The 15,259-nt window shown below is 47.8% G+C and overlaps 1 protein-coding gene across 3 annotated transcripts in view; it reads left to right on the top strand.

Annotated features, from left to right (window-relative positions):
- The window catches only part of NEURL1 (neuralized E3 ubiquitin protein ligase 1), a 210,314-nt gene that overhangs the window by 140,965 nt on the left and 54,090 nt on the right, over positions 1–15,259 (top strand). The window lies entirely within an intron of this gene.

Raw genomic sequence — 15,259 nt, 5'->3', positions numbered from 1 at the left:
ACCACCCAGGGTCTCGTTTCAAGGAGAACTAAACTAGTGAGAGAGCAGAGGTTTATCAATAAAAGCTTTGGGTTGGCTCTAGGAGATAGACCTAGTGTGTAACATTGGTTTCCAGGCCCTTCTTCCCAGTCAGGATGGAGATGTTCTTTCCTGTTTTTAGCTACGACATAGTACCTAACTTGACTTCAAATCCTGGTGAATGATGACTATCTTTAATTTTAACATGATTTAGGGTGAGGGAAATCCTAGTCTCCCCCATAGTCCAGGACTCAGACGGCTAACATTCTTGCCTTTGCTAGGATCGTATCACATGCTTAGCTACTACATGTTAGTTAGTGGGAAATAAAAATGTGTCATTTCTCCATGCAAAGGCATGCCCTCAGGTTTAGGCGAGCCCTTTTTCTGACAGAGCTGCTGGCTTGCTGCACTGTTTGTTGCTTGTAGGACATGAGGGCAGGAAGGGATGTAATGGTTTGCAGAGCCAGGAAGAGGAGAAGGAGTTTGCAAAAGAGAAACCCTTGCAGTGCCATCCCCTGCAGAAAAGTAAAAGCCCAAGACTGTGCAAAGATGATGTACTAGGGTAGTGGTTTTCAACCTTTCTTCTTTTGTGGACTCCTAAACATTTTTGAAGGGCAGCACGGACCCCTTTTGAATGGTAAGTGTGGGTATTCACATACTTCTGATTGATCATAATCATCTTTCGTGGATTCCTTAGACGTAGTCTGTGGACCCCCAGGGGTCCATGGTGGAAAACCACTGCAGCAATTTCTCAGCAGCAATTTCCTTTTGCACAAGGATTTATCAAGCAATTGAGATGCACCCTGTGAGCAGACTAAAGCGAGGCTGGAGAAGGCAGTGCTTCTGTCTGGAACCAGCGTGGTCGGAGTGAGTTTGACGGGTTCAGGTTAGAATAGTTTGCAAACAGCCACACAATTTACAAGCTGTTCTCATGAGACGCCGTTCCTCCAATTGCATCCCGCGACCGATACTGTCCAGCCACACCCGAATTGCACACTTGTTTCCTAAATACCCGTGGCGATGAGCTCACATTCCACATTTTCCTTTGCAGGGCTGTGCCGGCCTTTCCACTGCCCCTCTTTGCCTTTTATTGCCCTTAGAATAGAGAGCTAAGCAAAGGAGCATTCCTCGGGAGGAAGGCACGGCCCTTGGCATCCTCTGATGTGTAACAGGTTCAGCTCGGCACATGCCACCAGGTTTCTAATTCAGGCTCTTATTGGCATAAGCCCTCAGATGAAACCAGCAGCTCCTGAGTTGTCTGCAGTTGGCGCAGCATGCAGATATGTATTTATAGCGCATTCCACTAGCCTTCTGCAGGCTTTAATCCCAGCCGCTTTGCCGAAGCATCTTAGGCTTTTGATTTTTTCTTGTCTTGATTCATTACAATGCCGCGCGCCAGCTCACGTAACTCAAGTTTTGCAACCATCTTCGTCCCTGGGACTTGTACCCATGCCCCCAACAAATCCAGCATGCTCGTTTCAATTCTCGGGTACAGTTCCAGCTTCTCCAAGCTCCAGGGATGTGAGAGAGAGAGTTTTAATTTACAGGCTCATCTCTAATGCCATCACATCACGTCTATAAGACTCAATTCTGCCCTCGACGATCCACAGTCCACAGCAGCTAGTTGAGTTGGGGAAAGCTGTATTTCCACATTGTAGGGAGGGAATTGGCCTGGCACGTGCCAAATAAATGATTTCTCCCTGCCCTCCCCAGTTGCCTTTTTAATCTTGAGCTCTGCAAAGGCTACAAATAGCTCCGAAGCTTTGCCCTGAGGCTCTCCTCACCAGTGCCTGTGTTTCAGTTTCAGCCGATTGTCTTTTTCTTTATCTTTGACTTGCCAAGAATTTTTCCCCACCCCCCAGGAGGGAACTTTACTTCCAAATTTACTGTTGCCCCAGGCTCAGGGTAAGCGGTAATAGGTCTCACGTCAGCACAAGTGCCGAGCTTTTGCAGTGCAACACGCAGAATTTGCCGCCCGCCTTGGGGAGCCATGACATATCAGACATTTGTTATAATGCTGCTGCTAGGATGTACCTTGCAGTCACATCCCCATCAAAAATGAGGGCCGTTTTGTGACGCATAATATGCACATGCACACAGGGAGACAGTTCCTGCCCCCAGGAATTAGCAATGCAACTAGGAAAGGCAGATACAGGGGGGCCTGCACTGTTCAACGTCTTCATCAGTGACTTGGATGAGGGGCTAAAAAGCACCTGCTCAAATTTGCTGATGACATGAAGATGTGGGGGGATGTGGCCCCACTAGAGGGGAGGAATAGGCTGCAATCGGACTTAGGTTACAAGGGTGGACGGATGAGAACAGGATGGGATTCAACACTGACAAGTGCAAGGTGCTGCACCCGGGGAGGAAGAACCAGCAGCATACCTACAGGCTGGGGAACTCCCTTCTCGTCAGGGCAGAGGCAGAAAAGGATCTGGGAGTCATCCTTGACTCCAAGATGAACATGGGCCGGCAGTGTGGGGACGCGGTCAGGGAGGCTGACCGCACCTTGTCATGCATCCACAGATGCATCTCGAGCAGGTCCAGGGAGGTGATCCTCCCCCTCTGTGCGGCACTGGTCAGGCCGCAGCTGGAGTACTGCGTCCAGGTCTGGGCGCCACACTTCAGGAGGGATGCGGACAGCATGGAGAGGGTCCAGAGGAGGCCACTCGCATGGTCGGGGGACAGCGGGGCAGGCCCTACGAGGAGAGGCGACGGGACCTGAGCCTGTTCAGCCTACACAAGAGAAGGCCGAGGGGGATCCAGTGGCCTGTTACAAACTAGTCGGGGGGACCAGCAGGCATTGGGGGAGTCACGGTTCCCCGGAGCACCGCCAGGAGTGACCAGGAATAACGGTCACAAGCTGGCAGAGGGGAGATATCAGGAGGCGTGACTTCACGGTCAGGGCGGCTAGGATCTGGAACCAACTTCCAAGAGAAGTGGTGCTGGCTCCTGCCCTGGGGGGCTTTAAGAGGAGGTTAGGTGTACACCTTGCTGGGGTCGTTTGACCCCACTACTTTTTCCTGCCATGGCAGGGGGTGGACTTGATGATCTGCTCAGGTCCCTTCCGACCCCACAAACTATGAAACTATGAAAAGGGGAGGACTGAAAAAGGGATGTGCAATGTCAAGCAATGGGTCCACTGAGCAGACAGTGCAGCCCTGCGAGGGTGCTGTCACCGTGGGAGAGAAGGCTTGGCTGAGCGGTGCGTGCAAAAGGGGATGCTGAGCAAGTCAGGGCTGGCATTGCAAGGTGGGGTAGTTTTGGTAAGGTGAGGCCTGTGGCTGAGGATATTATGCACTGCTAGGCAGCTTTTTATTTCCCTGCTTTTGTGGGTCTGTCTAGTTTGTCACATCAGCATCAGCCTAAACTGCTTCATAACTATTTTCTGTAAGTTCACATGAGCAGGTAGGCATGGAGATGTTCATGAGTAGCAGGGGTTATATTCGTAGCAGAACCAGCAGTATGTATATTTATTACCTGGGGCACCTTTATCATGCTGGAGTGGGTGAACTTTGCTGCAGTTTTAAAAGAAAAAACAGCCGCATGTTCATTTAACTGGTTTTATTGCAAATGACCAAGGAAGCAAAGTAAAAATCAATTAAAATCTTAACCAAACTACCGTCAGCTTAACTGAAGTGAGAGTGAACAAGGCAGGCCTCAAGTTCAGGCCATCATTAGAATCAAATCAGTTGAGGATTTAACAATCATATGGCATGAAGGCAACAACTCTTCAGGTTATCAGATAAAAACAAGCATGATTCATACAGCAACATTAAGTTGCCCATGATTGATTCATCAGAAAACTGCTTCCCAGCTTTCAGAGGCAGCATCGGAGTCCGTCAGCATTGCTACTGGGACAATATACCGTTACATCTCGTTCTGCCTAAACATGCAGCTTTCCCGTGGAGTGGTTTGCATCTGTCCCTCCTCTGCAGCCGATGAGCATTACATGAACGCGTTTTGACAACATGCAGCGACTTAGGGCAGCAGTGGCTGGGCATGTGACGGCCTGTGCGCTGTCACTTAAGCAAATGCACTCTCAAAAGTGCTACAGAAAAGTTGATTGCCAGTGGTAAGCAGCCTCCCTGCTTTAACAGGCATGATGCACATGCACACACAGAGAAAATGAGCTTCTTAGCATTCAATCTTCAGCACATCAGCATTAGGAAGCAGTCTTACAGAGAGTTGAGATTATGGGTTGTATAGGATGGTTTGGACAGGGCTGGTCCTGCCTCAGGCAGGGGGTTGAGACCTCTGGAGATCCTAGATGTGATCTCTGGAGATCCCTTCCAGCCCCACTTCTCTAGGATTTTATGTACTTCAGGCAGACGGGGTGATGTTGCCCATGGCTGGTATATCATGACAGCCGGCTTCCTCTTGAGAGCTTGACTGGCTCACATAGTTTAAGAGAGGTGCAGTTAGCCATGGTAGCCTGAAGTCAGGCAGAAGGCAAGGTGGATTTGCACTGCATAGATGAGCTAAATTGGAGAAGTATAGCATAAGCTTTCGTAAGCAGAGGGCTCACTTCATCAGATCCGGTGAAGGGAATGGAGGAAGCACCCGTGCATCCCTTTTCAGCCCCCGCATCCATCCATCATTTTGCCCTCGTGTCTTCATATTTTCAGTTCCTTTTACCAGCAGCGCAGATCATTTGGTTGACTCGGCCAAATAAGAATCACACAAGACCGCAATAGTTTGATCTAGGTACAGCATGCCCACTCCAATGATTAAGAGTGGGCAGAACAAGAAAAATTGAAGCTTATATGAACTATAAACTATAAAGTTTATAAACTATGAACTTTTCTCAAATCGTTCTGTTCCCTTTGCACACTCAGGTGTGATTGCACACCTGCTGTTTTAGCTAGAAGCTTGTGCTGCGTGCTACATAGCCATTTGGAAATGCTCCCTTTTCAAAGCTATAAGGATCCCATTTTTGTGCTTTCTACTTTCCCCTTGTCCTGAGGTATCGGATGATAAGACTTCAACTTATTGGGGCTGGAAATATCATCATTTTGTGAGTCAAGGCAGTGCAAATTTGTTGGGGAAATAGCGTCTTTTGTAGGGAAGAAGGAAACATTTGACAGCTGGGGCCTGAGATGCAATTAAAATTACAGCTCCAGGAAACCATTACAGTGTTTGGAGCATTATACGAAGTCTTGCGTAAGATGGATTAGTGGGTGAAAGATGGGTGAGAAGATTAAAGGGGAACGATAAATGCCATTTTAAAAACATATCATATATGTGTGCATGTTTGTGTGTCTATATTCGATACACGTGGTGTGTGAATGTGTTTGTCAAGTCCCTTTTCTTTCTTCAGAGCCCTTGGGAAGCCCTCTGTGTTGCTATCCTAACATTTGCTCCTCCTATGAGGGTTCAAACTAAACAGGATAATTGGATAATCAACCGTGAGCGCAGTATATTTTTATAGTGCATTATGTTAAAATGGGAGCCATAAGCTGTTTATCATCCCTGTCGAGGTTTGTGCCAGTCTAATACAAAGGAATAATACGTGTTTAAGTGGAGTCCTAGTTAATGAAGGGAAGACGGACGCCACCTGCAAGCAGTCAGTTGTCAACGTTTTTCCGCATCTCCTAAGGCGAGAGAGAATTTAAATGCTCGTAAAGTTTTATTGTCTCTGTGCTGTTGTCTCTATGGCAGCTGCAGGAAGCACCCTGATGCGGTTCAAAGTGTAACACCAGTTTAATAACTAACTCATCTCTCCCTATTTTAATCCAAACCATTTTGTCCAAGGGCCCGCGGAGAGACTTGTTTGTCTGCACGCGCCTTCTCTGAATCCAGGCTGCGGGGCAGGCAGCCCCCAGTGCCCCAGCGCACGTCTCCCCTCCGCGTCTCTCTGTCTTGAGCATGAAGATAAGGCTCCAGGAGACCCCTGCTTCAGGCAGGCTGGAGCCCCTTTCTGCTGCTCCTTTTTTAATGGCTCAGTGGATGCACTGGTTTTCCGTTTTGGTTGTTCGCAAATGCAAGTCGAAAGGTGTTGTGATCTGTCAGGTCGGAGCAGGGGGCCATCCTGGTGCCGAGCACCGTGCAGCATCTAGCGTGAGACCGGGTGCTGCTCCACTGAGCTGGCTAATCTATGGTCCTTGTTCTGGTCATCCTTTCTGGCTAGTGGCTTCAGTAGCGCTTCTGCTAAAGGAGAGCTTCCAATATCATAGAAAAACGGGACAGGTTAGACGCACCGGATGCAAACAGCACTGCGTTCCCCACTTGGGTTCAGTGGGGTGTGGATAAACTCACACATGGCCCAACTCACAAATGATTGCTGCTTTTTGCAACTTACTGCCCTAGAGGTGGGCAAAAAAAAAAGAGATTTAAGGGCACCAAGCTGAAGAAATGCAATACATCAATACCTGGGAGCCTCAAGTACTGAATCATCCCCAATGGTGCTGCGAGGTACCACAAGGAATCGATGACTTTGAGCAAACTTGCCTCGCTGTGAAGGCAGATAGAGAAAGGGAAAAAGCTATGACCCAACATCACTAGGATCCCCTTCTTTCTCCTGGGACTATTTCCCATGTCTGCAGTCGAACGCGTGGATCCTCTCCAGACTCACCAATAACGTCCCTATTTATGAAAAGGCAGTAATCCTTGTATCAAGGGCCTGCTGACAGATAAAGTCCCAAACCACCAGCTGTTGTAGAGATCCCATGAGTTATATTTATTTGGGGCCATAGTCTACTCCTGTTAAGAAGTTGGTGTCTTGAATTGAGCCATAAAAGTTGTGCTGAATGCCAGGGTAGGATACTGGTGTTGCTCTTTAGACACAGGTTTCTCTAATTGGTCTTATTTAACATACGATTGGGCTTTCCCCTTTATTTTGGATAATGTGATTCCCTTTAAAATCCATGTGCAGTGCAGAAGTCTATGAGGAGGTTGCCAGGGATTTTTGGTGATCTGTTTCGCTGGACCAACTGTATAGTTAGACGAGATGTTAGACAAGCTTTTGGGCACTCCCATGTTTTGTGGACCAGCATGACCACAGCGACACTTTGGATCTACTTTAAAAGTTGGAAGAGAAGGTGACCCTGTAGGGATCGTTTTTTGCTGTCTGCCTGTATCCCTTACCTACTACTAAGTAAAATAGCTAACACTGCAACCATCACGTGTCCAAAGCCAAAGAGCATGCTCCTGTTCAGTTTATAAACGGAGCTTGAAAAAAACCTAAACCAAATGATCCTTGCAGACAATTTACCCCAAGACATAGCAGTAAAAGCGGAGATGAATTCTGGATGCACAGTGAGTGAGATAATTCAGGAGAAAGCATAAATATTTATCGCTCTAATCCTGCGATTCCTGCTGCTCCAGTGGAGGAAGGTCTTGTTCCCTAAGCTTTTATGGCAGATGACAGCTAAACAGTGCTGGTCCCACAAAACTAAACAGACACTCCACACAATATGTATATTGGCCTTAGATAGCCATGTTCTCATTTCAGCACCTAATGGGTATCACGGCTGTTAAATGTACGGTCTGGATGACAAAAAGTGTGACTTTTTAACACCTTGGGGCATTTGGATTGTTAAAAAAAAAAAGACATTTAACATCCAGTCATTGAGACACTTCTGCCATGCCAGACACAGCTTTGGAAAGCGAGGTGCTCTCCACTCAAGCTTGCTCCCATTGCTTTCTTCCAGCTCCGCTGGTGTTGGAGTTATCACTGGGCCGAGTGTGGATATCCTCAGTCGGGGCCGGTTCTGCTTTCTGTTATGCCAGTGTAAATGCAGAGCGAGCCTCCTGACTCTCCCAGCGCCGCTCTGCTGGCTTGACCGAGACCGGGGTCTTGCCCTGGGATCTTTACACGGTCATCTTGGCCGTTCGGCTAAATCCCGAGTACTGGATCCACCCCGCAGACTATCCTAAAACGGTTGTTCAGGGGACATGGACTCCGTCCAGGAAAGGCTCGTCTGTCCCGTAGACGAAAGGTTTGCAAATTGAGCAAGGGGAGAAGCTACCCCCATAGGAGTGAGTGCAAGGCCGCAGTTGGCCAGGAGAGAGCAGCACAAGCTGTGCCCTTTGCTCCCAACCAAAATATTTCTCTTTATTCCCAGTCTGGCACCCATGGATGCCAATGGCAAAACTCCCCTTGACGTCACTGGAGACGGAGCTGAGTCGAAAGCAAACACCTCCTGCCTTGCCAGGGTGAGGGGAGCGTGCTTACACCCAGCCCGGGTCCAGCACAGAGTGTGCTGTGCTGCTGCGTGCGATGCGAAAGTCCTGCGTAGCTATATCAGAAACGTGCTACTGATACAATTGTTCTTGGATTAGGAGACGCTGTTAAAGGGAAAAAAAAATCCTGTCCATGCCGATTGGGGGAAATGGTATTTGAACTCTGCTAGCAAAAATCACCTTTCAAACTGTGCTCTGACAGAGCTGTAAGCTAAAGGCAAGGCTAGAATTACCCTTTTATTGCTTACACTAAGAGAGAGAATTGGTTTGGATTTTGCAGCCAAAAATATTCACTCCGTCCCTTCATTGTAAGTAGCTTTTCTCTGATGTGCAAGGAATGTAGTTCTTGCTATTGAGTTTTTGTGTAAGCAACAGTGTGAGACTTAGCGCTTGTTTAAATAGAAGTTGCATTACTTGAGCATACAGTAGTTTAAAAACCTGTTTTGTCAGATGGGTGCTCCTGTGTAAGGCTAAAACTGGCTTTTGTCAGTCTGGTTTGTGCCTGAGTAGTTTACAGACGCAAGCCAAGCTGCTGCGCGAGTGTCCACGTATGCAGCTGGACCAGCGAAAAATGTTAGACTCATAGAAAATGAGGGTGGAAGGGACCTCAGGGGGTCACATCTAGTCCAGCCCCCTGCTCCAAGCAGGATCAGCCCCAACTACATCATCCCAGCCAAGGCTTTGTCTACCCAGGTCTTAAACATCTCCGAGGATGGAGCCTGCACTGCCCCTCTCAGTAACCTGTGCCAGTGCTTCGCCACCCTCCTCGAGAGAGAGTTTTTCCTAATATCCAACCTCAACTTCCCTTGCTGCAGCCTGAGCCCATTGCTCCTTGTCCTGTATCTGCCCCCAGTGAGACCAGCACAGCTCCATCCTTTTTGCAGCCCCCCTGCAGGGACGTGAAGGCTGCTATTCAATTCCCCTCGGTCTTCTCTTCTGCAGACTCAGTCAGCCCTGTTCCCTCGGCCTCTCCTCAGAAGTCACGAACCATTTTCATTGCCCTCCAGTGGACCCTCTCCAATGTGTCCGCATCCTTTCTTCAGTGGGGGCCCACAGCTGGACACGATACTCCAGATGTGGCCTCCCCGGTGCTGAACAGAGCAGAATAATTACTTCCGTCGATCTGCTGGCAACACTGAGTTTGTGTGAACTCAGCTAAAAACCAGTCTAGCTAAACGGCTGCAACTTAGTTTTTTATCCTGGGCCTTAGGTTGGTGACGTCCTGCTTTGGGCCCAGCCGTGCCCCCACCGAGGCCAAAGGGAGTTTTGTCACGAACTTCAACGAACACAACCCCGTTTTTTCATGCCCCTGGGATGCTGATTCCCACCTCAGATATTTATGAAGCTTGCACATGCCATCCCAGGAAGGATTTTTTCCCCCTTCCCATGACGTCTTGGATCCTCCTCTCGCTCTTAATCATGACCTTGTCCTGTCTGTCTTTCCTACTCCCATTCCTGCCACGTACAAGGGAGGGTAGCTGTGCAGGGCACTTCAATGACAAGAAGAACCAAGAGGCTTTGAACTCACAATTAGGATAGTCCCATTTCTCTGCTCATTTCATGCTTTATCTACCACCGACCAGGTGCAGCGGCTCATGTTCTCCAAGGTATTTTCACCTTTGTCAGATCAAGTGCTGAATGAGTGGCGAGCGCCTCCCTGCTCCGTATATTGTGAGCCTGACGCTGTCGTGTGTAGCTCCCCATGGATGATCCACAGGCTCTTTTTTTTCCCCGTTCCTCGTATGCTCTTTTGCCAAGCTTATATTTTTCCCCATTTATTTTGTGTCATCTGATAAAAACAATATCCTGTGTATCAACATGCACTGCTCGTTGTTCTGGAAATCATTAAAAGGACACTGTTAACATAACTCATCAATTAGAAAACATTTCCTTAAGCATGACTTTGTTCCTGATTATATCTCCAGGTTATTGAAACAAAGACAATTCAGATTTACATTTTATCCTAATATTAGGGTATGTATTGAGTTATTTTGCACTCATTTTGAGCCATGAAACTAGACTGGTCTGGGAGGGGAGTATTTGTTTTTTGTTTGTTGTTCGTTTCTAGCCAGTCTGATTTCCGATTCTCTCATGACAGCCCTAACTCAGGTCTCCTTTGGGTTTTCCAAAACCAAATACATTTAAAACCGTTTCCTTTTCTATTAGGTTTTGGAAATATGTATCTTTTTTTAAGTTGGGACATATTGAGCCTATAAGTAGGAGCAGAGGTTTGCCAGCTCGGATCAAATTCGCGGTCCATGAAATCCAGCACCCGACTGTTGACTATGGACAACACAGGGCATTTCTATGCACACCTCCTATAATACACTCACCTGACAGTGTATCCCTTTATGGATAGTTAAATATTTTCAGCAAAGTATGTGTAACTGTGATCATCCCATGCCCAGGCCTGTACCACGCCAGCAAACATCGCATTACTCTTAATGAACTCTTCAGCAGTGCTGACGGCTTCCTTTGCAGCCGAGGGAGGCTGCTGGCCTATGGCCCTTGCTGCAGCCAGGGTGAGATGGCGGTGGAGAATGACAGCATGATAAATGCATTCCCATAGACAAGTCCATTTCTGCCCCTCCGTGGTGGAGTTATGTGTTCCTGCCTGTTTCACAGTATTTGTATCACTTATTAGTTAGCAGCAGCAGCAGCTATCATCTTCCAGACACGTCAGGTGAATTGCTTTGTTGGCCCAGCCCGTTTTTGGTGTAGGAAAAACAAATCCTGTTCTTTTCTGTCCCTGCCGGTCTGTACCGACTGCCGCTGGTGCCGCACCTGCCGGCATTGAGTAGGTGTGTGATTAGCCTTAACGTGCCCTGCATCACGCAAACGCTTGTAGCTTTTTCGCTAATGCTGTACGATCGCTAAATCTTGACTTAGTCCTAGTGCAGACAGGAGGAAATTATCATAAAATGGGAATGGAGTCCAGAGCTGGAAAATAAATGGGCAGAACACTGAAAAATTGGAGAGTTTCCAGAAAAGCCAAGAAGGATGATGCAAGGTCTGGAGACTTCCACCCAGTAGATTGAACTTTAGACCAAAAAGGGGGTTATGAAATTCTTTGATCGCTGTCCATAAGTCACAGTCATGTTTATTCAACACTGCTAGCATCCCCTTTTACATTGCAGGCAAGCGCAGAGCACGATGCAGCAGCTGGAAGCTGGATTAGGAAAAATCCAAGTTGGAGCAAGTTTTCAAGTGAGGGTTAATGGCAGCTGGAACGGATTCCCAAAGGATATAGAGATCTGAATGAAGACTGGGTGTAAGATAGGTCCTAGGGCCTGAGGCAGGAATGTACTTAAATGTCATTGTGCGTGTGAAGCCACAGGGCTACCTGAACGCGTAGGTAGTAGTTCATTTGCCTGGCATGGATCAGAATAGATCTGTGCTTCAGTACCTGGTTGAATCAGGATCCAACTCAGCAGCATGTTACTGGGATCAGTGCAGGACTTATAGAAATTGTGGGCTGGAAGGGACCTCAGGAGATCACATCTAGTCCAACCCCCTGCTCAGAGCAGCCCCAGCCCCAGCCGCTGTCTTGAATCCCTGGCTTGACGTGCAGTGGGACGTTCTATGCAGAGGGGCAGACAAGGCGAGTCCCTTCTTGGCCTGGCTAATTATACATCTTTCAGAAGTGTATTTAGAGGATGAGGGTTGCACAGGAGCAGGCAAGAGACCACATTAGTCAGGACCAAAGCTGCACTAGGATGGAGCAAGACAGGAGGGCACAGGGAGACTTGAACCCAGTGCAGAAAGGCAGGGGGGGCTCCGTGTACATGCATGCGTCCGTGTATGTGGTAGGGGAGAGAGAGAAAGCTATAGGCCTCCATCTATAGATACAGGAACAGAGGCATCCATATTGAGAGAGGAGTGATTTTTGTCTTGTGTAGCTAAAAGTTATTCATGGAGATGGTGTTACTATGCCAGCAAACAACCCCAGCTCTCCTCCACCTAGCTTATACTGTGTCTCGATGATGGGTCTCTGTTGGCACAGCTACCCCCTGCAGAGGCTTTATAATGTAGACATGACCTAAACTAAATGAAGGCCGCTTCAGTTCTGAGTGCAAGTGCACACACAGCAAGATAATACAGCTGGATTTGCTTTAGATTCACAGCGTTCGTGCACTTGGATTAGCTGCCCCGAGCGTCCCATGTAAACAAGCCTGGAGCGTGCAGACAGCGATAGCTCGGTCACGTGCACAACCCCATTCATCTCGATGTATTGCTAAGCCTGAATCCTGAAGAGGGTAATTTAAATGTCATTACCACTGACTATTTTGTTGTTGGTTATTTCGGCATAAACATCTATTGAGGGCTTATTAGATAGTTCCCAGGTATCTCCCCTAACTCTCCAAGTTGCAACCGCTTCCAGTCACTGATGCCTCCCCAGCTCGTTTCCACTGATGGTTCTTCCACCAAAGCCATTATTTTATGATATATTTAGTTCTTTTTAATCTTCCTCCTCTGCAAATCTTTCCAGCCCAATAATCATGTTTGCTTCCATGCCACAGCCTCCGTATCCCGCTGCCGGTCTAAAAATGCTCTTGCGACGTTAAATCTTTCCCAGCTCTACAAAGGGAATTAATTCTTCTCGCCACAGCCATGAAAGTCTGATTTGATTCTTTTTTTGTGTGTCCTCAATCATGGTCCTTCATCACAAATAAACCTGAGTCAGAATTTCCCAGCTCCTTATTTCCTCAGGAAGGCAAATTGCTGTCCTTCCTCCTCCCTGCCCCTCAGTCTCTGACGAGGCTGTAGTGATTTTTGTCTTAGCTACGCCTGACATTTTGTTCCTTGGTGCCCTGGGTGGAAACAGGGATTTTGCACAGGAGTATTGTAATCCCTCTTCAGTGCCACCCTCTCCCATGAAGCCCAGCCCAATATCACAGAGGTGATCGCTAAAGTGAGAGCTTGGCCAGGATTAATTCTGTGAATACCAAGAAGTCGTGGGCTGCAGATGGGAAGGGAGCACAGTGGCTTTATCGGCTTACGTAGGGATTTGAGAACTTTGCGCTAATGGATTTCAGAACCCGTCATGCCACGCTGATCACGTTGGACAACGTGCGCTGTCTGCACGCTGGCATGAAACGCTCGTGTCAATCTGGGGTTCCTATGGGTTCCACCTCTTGTGTCCTTGGACCGACCTTCAGAGTTGCCCAAATCAAGCACGCGAAAAATAAACAGAAAAACATGGGAGACTGCTCTGCCTCTGGTGCCTTTACAGTTGGAGTGGTCACCTTCAGGCCAGAGGTTGCATAGGGTGTTTGGTGGAAGAGCTGGGAGGAAATCTGGGATGTCCCTAACCCATTCCTAATGCATCTGACTGTTCTGTTGACGTTGGGAATTTGGGATGTGCAAAGCACGCTCTGCCCCGTGTTGTATAACTTGATTCAGCATGAATTTTGCATACATACCTTGGCACTTTCTGGCAGGCAGCCCTTGGTCCCTGTCACGCTAAACTGCACGCATGCACATGCCTACACAAAGAGAGAATTGAGCTGGAAAGGGAAAAGCAGAGCGGGAGAGGGAAGAGAGCTCTTCTAATGGGTCGGGACACCACGTACCATATCCAGAGGTCTCTTACTTGCCACCTTAGGTTTTTTGGCAAGGGGGTTCTTCTGTGCCCCTTTCCTCTTTGAAGTTGGCCACTTCTGCAGCAAGTTGAAGAGCAAGCCCCAGTCAGTTGGCAATTTGGCAAGGAAATCCTGTTCCTATTTCCTGTTGCTTTTTTCCCCATTGTTTTGAGAGCAAGATTGCCGATGGAGACGGGACTGGCCGGCTGTAGGAGAGAGCGTGTGTTGCTGCTGTGTGGACGCAGTAGGCCCGGGTTAGATCTGGGACCCGGAGACCAGGCGGGGTGTCTGGTCTCAGTGAAGCGTCAACTCTAAGAAAGGGAAGGAGTACCTTAATGTCAAGTGAGGGGCTTGAGAGGACAGCCAAGCCTGCGAGAGATGGCACCTGGGATCTCTGCTACACTTGTAGAGACTCTTATTTGCAGTGCCGCATAGCAAAGGCACGGGGATAGACCTGTGCACTAGGCAGCTCCTGGGTGAATTTCTTTGTTCCCAAAGGTTGGAAGAGGTTTGAAGCCCCCAGCAGAGAGGGAGGGCCCCTCTCGTAGCCAGAGGATTCATTTTTGTAAAAGTTGAGTTGTCACACTGGGAAAAAAAATACGTAGGGGAGGAAAGGGGAAGGTTTGCAGACTGAGCATTTTAATGATCCTGAAAACTAATTTGCGACCCCATCAGTTTAATAGAATTCAGTGTCAGAAAGGACAGCTTAAATTCATTGGCTCTCATCACCTATCTCACATCTCAGAAAATGTCACCCGGTGATTCCTGCAGTGATGCCTTGTGATCTAGCGAAGGATCTCCCCCTCCGTGGTACAACCAGGTGGTTTCTTTTCAAGCTTTTCTGCCACTCTCCGTCCTCTGCAAAGCATTCAGCTCCACTTCAGAGGAAATGGTAATGTTTCAAAAGCACCAGGCAAGATTTGAAAAAGCTGGTTTAATCCTTGATGGGTTTTTTTAATGACCAGAGTGATTCCATTTTGCAGTTTTGCTGGAATCTGGAATTAAGGTACTTAAAAGACTATTTTGATTATTATTTTATGGCTGATAACTTTCTGCAGGGATTTTTCTTTTTTCAAAGAGGAAAGAAATGCACAGGGAAATGCTGGTAGTAATCTTATTCTTGGGGTTGAGAGAAAGAGCATTTCTTTATTTACATGAGAGACCATTGCAAAGGAAAACCAGTCAAATACGGCCTGCCAGGCCATTCTATCCAGCCCACGAGGCCCCTAAAAAATTTAGAAAATTAATATTTATCTACCCTGGCTGCCTGTCATGCAGCCCTCGATGGCTTGCCAAAACTCAGTAAGCAGCCCTCCACCTCAAATAATTGCCCACCCCTGCATTAGAGATTAGGCTATTTGAATAATCCTGGCTAAATGTGGAGACACATAGGGCTATTTCTGAAATGACCCTCCAGAGTTTGTGACGTCCATCTGTGATTCACAGCATTGTGGCTACCTCTCTCTTACGAAGGA

Source organism: Crocodylus siamensis, chromosome 7 (assembly GCF_052110815.1).
Source record: "Crocodylus siamensis isolate JL-2025a chromosome 7, ASM5211081v1, whole genome shotgun sequence".
Classification (NCBI taxonomy): Eukaryota; Metazoa; Chordata; order Crocodylia; family Crocodylidae; genus Crocodylus; species Crocodylus siamensis.
The sequence above is the reverse complement of the archived record's forward strand: the minus strand, read 5'-3'. Positions and strand labels throughout refer to the sequence as shown.